Source organism: Gymnogyps californianus, unplaced genomic scaffold (assembly GCF_018139145.2).
Source record: "Gymnogyps californianus isolate 813 unplaced genomic scaffold, ASM1813914v2 HiC_scaffold_260, whole genome shotgun sequence".
NCBI lineage: Eukaryota > Metazoa > Chordata > Aves > Accipitriformes > Cathartidae > Gymnogyps > Gymnogyps californianus.
Window position 1 is genome coordinate 2,321 of NW_026114141.1, and position 9,017 is coordinate 11,337.

General features: G+C 58.8%; 1 long non-coding RNA gene across 4 annotated transcripts; it reads right to left on the reverse strand.

Annotated features, from left to right (window-relative positions):
• Positions 1 to 663: 663 nt before the first annotated feature.
• Positions 664 to 8,831, reverse strand: LOC127028200 (uncharacterized). Of its 4 annotated transcripts, none has more exons than XR_007767975.1 (3): positions 8,818 to 8,831; positions 849 to 926; positions 664 to 753 (listed from the first exon to the last, which is right to left on the reverse strand). It is a non-coding gene; the product is annotated as an uncharacterized LOC127028200 (long non-coding RNA). The 4 variants fall into 4 exon arrangements; XR_007767976.1 differs by lacking the exon at positions 849 to 926 and adding an exon at positions 8,541 to 8,618; XR_007767974.1 differs by lacking the exon at positions 8,818 to 8,831 and adding an exon at positions 1,128 to 1,141.
• Between the last annotated feature and the right edge of the window lie 186 nt (positions 8,832 to 9,017).

Below are 9,017 nucleotides of genomic sequence, written 5' to 3' on the forward strand. Positions count from 1 at the left end.
GTGAGGTGCAAGAGCGGGCACCGGGGGAAGAGCCTGCTGGCACACAGCAATCCTGATGGGTGACACCGGCTGAGCGGGGACAGCAATTACCTGGCGTGCCGGTGGCTTGCATCGCCTCCGTTTCTTTGGCAGAGACTGGCAGCGAGCCACTGCTTCCTTCCGGAAACGCCTCCTTCTGCACAGCCTCTCGTTCCGACTCTTGAGAAAGCAAGCGGGACAGTTGGATCAGATGGAACCGTTCCCCGTCAGGGAGATGGCATCTTCAGGAGGCAACACTTCTCAAAGACATCGATCAGGTTTAGAAAAAACGCCTGGGCTTTTGGGGCTGCGCCTAGTCACTGCTCCAAACCACAGCCACGCCTGAGCTGCTGGGAGCAGCTCAAATCTGCCTACCGCCATCTGCACAAAGCAGCTCTGAGCCGTACTGGTAAAAGTGGGGCAGCAGCTGCCCTGGCGCTCGGCTGAACCCAACTGGCAGCAGAGGCTCTGCACCGTCTCTGTGGCTCGCCACGCCTGCAAGGTGGGAAGCCCAGCATCGCTGCTGCGAGGCTCTGATCGACCCCTTCCCACTGTGCGGCTACAGCGTGTCCCAACATGTATCTAAAACCTCCGGTCGCCGAGTCCCACGGCTAAGGCAGAGTGAAATGTACCCACCGTGTCCTCTCTCCAGTTCCTCCAGCATCTGCCTCAGGACTTCAGATGGCTCCGGGGACTTTTTTCCTCCTTCGGCTTGGGACTTTGCTCTTGGAGGACCTTAACAGAAAGTATTTGGTTCAGTTTCACATGAATACATTACAGAAACCCACTGCTCAGCCTGTGACAGCTCTCAGCAGAGACAGACTACTCACCCCTGCGATGCCAGCTGGGCTGTAACGGAGCGTCCAGCCGAGGAGCTGGAAGAGTCCTCCCTACGGGCACTTCTGTAACTAAACACGCAGAGAAGCTTCCGTCATCTATTGTGATCGACATCGGCAGAACTGAACGGCAGAAGCGGTAAGGGGATCACGCAAGGAGAGGGCACACACGTGCACGTCTCCGTCCTCACACCTGCCGAGCCGCCCGGCTGGCTGACCTTTGGGCTTTGAGCTGGCAGCTCTCAAAGGGAGGAAAAAGCCATGATGACGTACCCATGCCATCTCCCAGAGGCTCAGTCCTGGAACCCAGCCGGGAAGCTGGATCACTGTCACCCACAGGCATGGCTGCAAAGAAGCGCAGGACAGAACAGCTCCCGTGACACAGTTCCAGATACTTCTTCAGATCAGAGTGGCAGCGAGTGCAATTCAAAGACGGGATTACTCCACGGCACTCATCTCTCCCTTCCACTCAGGAGCATGGTGCAAGGAGTTACCGCGTGCCTGCAATGGCACCATGCTGGGGCAAAACGAACCACGCAGGGAGCTGCCGGGAGAAGGGGCTCCCTGGAGCTCACACCAGCTCTAAACTCAACCCCAACAAGCCCGCTGGCTTGGCAGCCGGCACCGGGAGCAGCTCAGGCTCCGAGGGGCCGGCAAAGACAGCTTCGCCAGGCAAAGCGCCCCGAAGCACATCTCTGAGCCTGACCCGTTCCCTCTCTGCTCTTCTCCATGTCTGCGCCTTGGCCACGGAAGGAGCAACTTGCATGTCAGACGGCAAGAAGATGAAAAGGTAGATGCGCCTTCCTCCCACTGACTTACCTGTGGGATTGCTCTCAGGCTCGAGGACAGGAATAGACCAAGAAGTCGGGAAGCCGTCGACCTTGAGAGGATCTTAAGGCAAATTGCACGTGACTAAGCTGTTGCCACATTGTCAGTGGGTATTGTTTCAAGGAAAGGGACATGGAGAACGTACCTCCAGGGTGCCGCAAGGGCTCCAAACCAACGTCCAGCCGAGAAGCTGGATAACCGTTGCCACCGCCCTCATCTAGAAGCAAGCACAGATGAGAAACGTTTCCCTTGCATGTTGGGATCCACTTCTGCCTGAGTGAACTGCAGGCACCGGAAGGGGGTCAGGTAACAACGTGGGAGCCAGACGTAGGTGGAGATTGCCAAAGCGGCAGAGGGGCCTGGTGACCTCTTGGCTGGCTCCTTGCAGCTCTCCACACACTCTTTCCAGGCCATGGGCAACACCCCTCGACGAGCGGATGGACCAACGTACGGCCCCCTGGCGCTTTCTTACCGGGAGAGCTCTCACGCACACAGAGGAAGCCCTCGCGAAAGCACCGGAGGAAAAAAACCATCATCCATGCTCCTCGGGCAGAAGAGCCCACCGGCCTGTGAAAGGCTGCACCAGCACCACCCGCTTACCTGCTCCCCGCGCTCGCCATGGAGCAGCCCTGGCATGCAGGGCCACCAGGAGGAGGAGGAGGAGGAGGTGGCGGGCAGGGGCCATGGCCCCCTGTGCTCGCACCATGCTGCTGCTGCTGCTGCTGCTGCTGCTGCTGCTGCTGCTGCTGCTGCTGCTGCTGCAGTAGTCTGGGCCGGGGGCTGAGCGGTCAGTGCTTATGACTGGCGCGGCATCGTGGGGCTCTGTGACCTCACAGCCCCGCTGTGACCTCACAGCCAGGCCGAGGCTGCGTGGGGATGGCTCTCAGGTGCTCGTGGAGGGGCACTGGAGCACGCCAGGGGAGCTGCCCTCCCGGGTTGGGAGCCCGTCCCGTCGGGCAGCTCCGTCCAAGGGCTGGGACACAGTCCCACCCGGGGCTGAGCCCCCAGCTCTGCCTGTTTTCCGGGCACTGTCAGAGGGGCGGTGAGGAGCTCTCAGTCCCCCAGAACGGCAGGAAACCACAGCCAAGGGAGTGCTGACCTCCTCGGGTGCTGTTACCAACAGCTCAGGAGGCTGAAGAGGGAGTGATTTCAGTGTCGAGACAAGTGCAAGATCCCCTCCTGGAGGCAGCTGGCAGGCTGGAGCCCAGTTTGGCACCTTGGGGGACCCCAGGGCTAACGAGTCACTTTTGTTTCACGGGAAAGATGAAGCCTTTACTTTTCCATTTCTTCTTCATGTGAAATTGAAGGGAATCCTTTCTGTCAGGGTCCTCAAAGAGCAAAGTCAATCAATAAAACAGAAAAAATAGTCTCTTAAATTATTTGACATGCAAAAGGAAGCCTCGAGAGAGCAGCTGGTGGGTATAGGCTGCCCGACCAACCCAGTGGCCTTCGCTGATGGAGTGACTACATCAGTGGACGAGGGAAGAGCTACCCATGTCATCTGTCTGGACTTCTGTAAGGCCTTTGACACAGTCCCCCCCAACATCCTCCTCTCTCAGTTGGACCTGATGGACGGACTGTTCGGTGGATAAGGAAGTGGTCGGATGGTCGCATCCAGAGGGTAGTGCTCAACGGCTCGATGCGCGGACGGAGATCGGTGACGAGCGGTGTCCCTCAGGGGACCAGTACTGTTTAATATCTTCATCAACGACATAGACAGGGGCATCGAGTGCACCCTCAGCAAGTTTGCAGGAGACACCAAGCTGAGTGGTGCGGTTGACAGCACGCCCGAGGGACGGGATGCCATCCAGAGGGAGCTGGACAAGCTCGAGAAGCGGGCCCACGTGAACCTCGTGAGGTTCAACAAGGCCAAGTGCAAGGTCCTGCACCTGGGTCGCGGCAAGCCCCGGTATCAATACAGGCTGGGGGATGAAGGGATTGAGAGCAGCCCTGCCGAGAAGGACTCGGGAGTACTGGTGGACGAAAAGCTGGACGTGAGCCGGCAACGTGCGCTCGCTGCCCAGAACGCCACCCGTATCCTGGGCTGCATCAAAAGCAGCGTGGCCAGCAGGTCGAGGGAGGGGATTCTGCCCCTCTACTCCGCTCTGGTGAGACCTTCTCCTGGGAAGAAAAGCAGAGCGAGCTGCGGTTGTTCAGCCTGGAGAAGAGAAGGCTCCGGGGAGACCTGATTGCAGCCTTTCAGTACGTAAAGGGGCTTATAAGAAAGATGGGGACCGAGTTTTTAGTAGGGCCTGTTGCAACAGGACAAGGGGTAATGGTTTTAAACTAGAAGAGGGTAGATTCAGACTAGCTATAAGCAGGACATTTTTTTGCGCTGAGGGTGGTGAAACACTGGCACAGGTTGCCCAGAGAGGTGGCAGATGCGCCGTCCCTGGAAGCATTCAAGGTCAGGTTGGACGGGGCTCTGAGCAACGTGATCTAGTTGAAGATGGCCCTGCTCATGGCAGGGGGGTTGGACTAGATGACCTTTAAAGGTCCCTCCCAATGCAAACCATTCTATGATTCTATGGTTCAAGGTGCTGGGAGCACTGACTGCAAAGAGCGAGTCAATCTGAGTGTGAAATATGTGTTAGGATAAGTCAAGTGGCTTTTGCCCCTGAAAGCATGTGGCAGAGGAAGAAGGAATTGGTCGGAGTGGTTTTGGGTGGAGTGGAGCAGAAGTTCCATTAACTTGAGTGCCCGAGAGTGCCTGGTCTCTCCGCTACCACAAACTGAATCAAAAGGAAGGACTTGCCTGGTTGTGCCCAACTCGTTGTGTTCGAGCATCTCCCCAGTCTCACAGCCCTAACCTGCGCTGGCTCCCATGTCATACGGTGTCACCCCATCTCCTGACACAGACCCCGGAGGACAATCATGAGGAATTCACGAGGGAAACCCGACCAATTGCCGTGAAAGGGGAGCTGGCAACCACGTCTTCCGTCACCTCTCACACTCAGTGGTGACTGAGGGTGCTCCCCAGTTTCCCCTTTCTGCTTTGGTCTTTTGTACAGAGACAGGCTGGGTCTTTTCTATTGCATTGACTTTTAGGTGAGGTTCTTCCCCTGGTTTTCATCCGTGGGGTGTACAGTGGTCAAGGCAGAAGAAGACATGGACCTGCTTGAGCGAGGTCCAGAGCAGGCCACAGAGGTGATGAGGGGGCTGGGAGCAGGTGTCTAGTAGCTGAGTGGTCTAAGTTAGGTCCCCTGCACGCTATCAACGAGTCTGTGACAAATAGGGGGAAAAAAGACTCCAGCCTGCTGTTCTCTCAACAGGAGGATTGCATCAAACCAAAAGTCAGTCTGGCTAGGGTGCCTTGCCTGTGGGTGAGCCCAATTGGCACCCCAATTGGTGATGGCCCATCAATTAGGCCCTCCCAGGGCCATAATTAGCGAGGCCCTTTGTTTGGCCTCCAGGACATTGGCTTGTCAGGCTTGTGTCCTGGAGGTGCTCTTGAGACTGGCCAGTGGGGCTCCCATCACCCTCCCGCACCGTTGCGTCAGCCAGGTTGGTGTCGCTGTCTGTTCTGGCCATGGTTGTGGGCTCCGCCAGCCCCTCGGGGCCCCGCTGCCGGTCGGAGGAGCCCCGTGCCTGGCTCCTGCCTGCCGACACCGTGGGCACCCACGGCTGCCGCCCGGGCATGGGGCGCAGCCAGTGCTGGTGCCTCGCGGGGTTTTGCTCTAGGTGCCACCCGGACACTTGTGCGAGAGCTCTGTCCCTCTCTATTTGGAGAGAAACGGCTGATCCTGTAGCTGTGTGTCGGGGGTACGTCCTCTGCAGGACATTCCGTTTTCTGAGAAAATCACCTGCCTTCAGTTCAAAGGTGTCTGGTGTCCTCAGGCTTTCGACACTAACACTTACACGATTGCCAAAGGATGCCAAATTAATTTTGTTTCAGGAGCTCTTTCTTGCACACTTGTAAGCAAAGGAAAAGGCAGGGAGCTTAGAACCTGAATGTATTTTCATGCTAGACCTGCTGCTAGTGTGTGTCATTAGGTTGAAAGACTAAGATCCATCAGCTTTATCGTCTTCTTTTAATTTCTTTGCCAGTGTGCTGGGGGTTAAGGGTGGCTGTTTGGTCAGTGCCCCCCCAACCCCTACCCTGGCGGGGCCGCCTTCAGCCTTGCCGTAGGGCCCCACCACGGGGCTCGGGGGGCGGGGGGCCGTTTTGGTTGGGGCTGGGCTGGAAGGCGCTGGGCTGTTCCGCAGCAGCTGGGGAGCCGGAGCCGGGCTGGGGGCCGCGGGGCCGTGGGGAGGTGCGGGCGCGCCGGTTTTGCAGGCCGGAGCGGCGGCTGCTGGCGTTGCGTCCAGCTCTCAGGGGTGCCGGGCGGCTGGTGTGGCTGGTGCGGGCTGTCAGGGCGCGCCGGTTTTGCAGGCTGGAGCGGCGGCTGCTGGCGTTGCGTCCAGCTCTCAGGGGTGCCGGGCGGCTGGTGTGGCTGGTGCGGCTGTCCGGGCGCGAGGGCCAGCCGCCGCTTTCCCGCTGGGCTCCTGAAGCTGCAGAGAGGCGCCTGTGGAGAGAGGAGGCCGCTGAGGCCCTCAGCTGCAGACGGGACACAGGGACTGTGCTCCACAGCACGGCCCAGAGCTGGCAAGGCTCACCACCATGGGCGGAGCTGCTGGCACGCCTTGGCCGAGGTGGACGCCTGCACCTCATGGCAACCAAGCAGGGGGAATCCTCCGGGCAGGTTTGCTGGTCAGGAGCGGGCGCGAGGGCGCCTCTCGCTGTCTAGGGCAATCTCGTCCCCCGCGCTTTCTCGTCCTGACCTTGCTTTGCCTCTGCCTGTCGCTCCTGGGGCTGCTCTTGTCCGGGCAGGGCCACTTTGAGCTAACGCTGGCTCCAGGCAGAGCGGGCTCCCGAGAGGAAGGCCAGGACTTAAGAGGCCAATTAAAGCACCTGACAGCAGCAGAAACCTCCGCAGAGTTTTCTGGCCAACCGCTCACTCGCCACTCCACAGCAGCCTGACTAGAAAGGCTTCGTGGCCACAAGCAGCCATCGAAGGAAGCAGTGGGGGGGAAAATCAATGACTCACTGTTTTCTCTTCCTCCGCCGCCGGATCACGACACAGCACAACAGTATCGCAAGTGGCAGGGAAATCAGGAGTGCTGCTGTGCCTATCATACAGTTCCTTCGCACGTCTTGAGGACAGAAGACGCTTGCGGAGCTCTGGGCATTGCTCTGGGGACTGTAAACACTTGTGGTTCTCTCGCCGACCACATCTGGAGGAGCAATTTGGAACGTTAGGGCCGTCCTGTGCACCACTGGTAAGCTTGCAGCACGTTTGATATGGCCGGGAAGTTCTCTGTTTCCCCCCGGAGCTGGTGCCTGGAGGCACGCTCCCACCCTTTGGGACAGGTTGTCCCAGCGAACAAAACTCGGCAGGCCAGAAGGAGAGCCCGGGGGGAGCGCAGCTGCTTGACCAGTCGCTCCTTCGAGGGACACGGACACAAACCATCCTGCAGCAGGCATGCCACCCCAACTCTCCCTCCCGCCGGGCCAGCTCCCACACCCCGAGGGGACGGCGTCAGGCCCTCTGAGGAGACACCGGAGCCTTGTTCTCCCCTTCTGCCTTTTCTCCAGCATGGGCACTGCTTGCAGCCGCTCCCAGTTTTGGGACGCGTCTCCCACTTAGGGACCCAGCAAGACTGCTCAGTACCTGAGTCCGTTCGAAAAAATTCATATACGCCGCCGTGGTGGTCTTCTCCGGGCTTTGACAGCGCTGCCAAAAAGCAGAGACGACAGGTAAAGCCTCAGCAGGGCTCAGGCACAGAGGATGGAGGAGGACGGGGAGGTTCCCTCGAAGCCCCTGCCCGATCTGGGAGTCAGGGCATCGCTCTGGACCTCAGCTCACGGGAGGGATCCCGCTCTGTGCTGCCCTTGGGCCTTGGGCCTCTAGGGACTCTGGGATGCAGCCACCGCGGGAGGTACATTCGATTAAGAGTCCCATTTCCCATCACCTGCGGAACGTGCTGCAGATGCCTCGACCCCAAAACACTTTCAGCTTTGGCTGCTGACGTGAGGTGCAAGAGCGGGCACCGGGGAAGAGCCTGCTGGCACACAGCAATCCTGATGGGTGACACCGGCTGAGCGGGGGACAGCAATTACCTGGCGTGCCGGTGGCTTGCATCGCCTCCGTTCTTTGGCAGAGACTGGCAGAGAGCCACTGCTTCCTTCCGGAAACGCCTCCTTCGCACAGCCTCTCGTTCCGACTCTTGAGAAAGCAAGCGGACAGTTGGATCAGATGGAACCGTTCCCCGTCAGGGAGATGGCATCTTCAGGAGGCAACACTTCTCAAAGACATCGATCAGGTTTAGAAAAACGCCTGGGCTTTTGGGGCTGCGCCTAGTCACTGCTCCAAACCACAGCACGCCTGAGCTGCTGGAGCAGCTCAAATCTGCCTACCGCCATCTGCACAAAGCAGCTCTGAGCCGTACTGGTAAAAGTGGGGCAGCAGCTGCCCCTGGCGCTCGGCTTGAACCACAACTGGCAGCAGAGGCTCTGCACCGTCTCTGTGGCTCGCCACCGCCTGCAAGGTGGGAAGCCCAGCATCGCTGCTGCGAGGCTCTGATCGACCCCTTCCCACTGTGCGGGCTACAGCGTGTCCCAACATGTATCTAAAACCTCCGGTCGCCGAGTCCCACGGCTAAGGCAGAGTGAAATGTACCCACCGTGTCCTCTCTCCAGTTCCTCCAGCATCTGCCTCAGGACTTCAGATGGCTCCGGGGACTTTTTTTCCTCCTTCGGCTTGGGACTTTGCTCTTGGAGGACCTTAACAGAAAGTATTTGGTTCAGTGTCACATGAATACATTACAGAAACCCACTGCTCAGCCTGTGACAGCTCTCAGCAGAGACAGACTACTCACCCCTGCGATGCCAGCTGGGCTGTAACGGAGCGTCCAGCCGAGGAGCTGGAAGAGTCCTCCCTACGGGCACTTCTGTAACTAAACACGCAGAGAAGCTTCCGTCATCTATTGTGATCGACATCGGCAGAACTGAACGCAGAAGCGGTAAGGGGATCACGCAAGGAGAGGGCACACACGTGCACGTCTCCGTCCTCACACCTGCCGAGCCGCCCGGCTGGCTGACCTTTGGGCTTTGAGCTGGCAGCTCTCAAAGGAGGAAAAAGCCATGATGACGTACCCATGCCATCTCCCAGAGGCTCAGTCCTGGAACCCAGCCGGGAAGCTGGATCACTGTCACCCACAGGCATGGCTGCAAAGAAGCGCAGGACAGAACAGCTCCCGTGACACAGTTCCAGATACTTCTTCAGATCAGAGTGGCAGCGAGTGCAATTCAAAGACGGGATTACTCCACGGCACTCATCTCTCCCTTCACTCAGG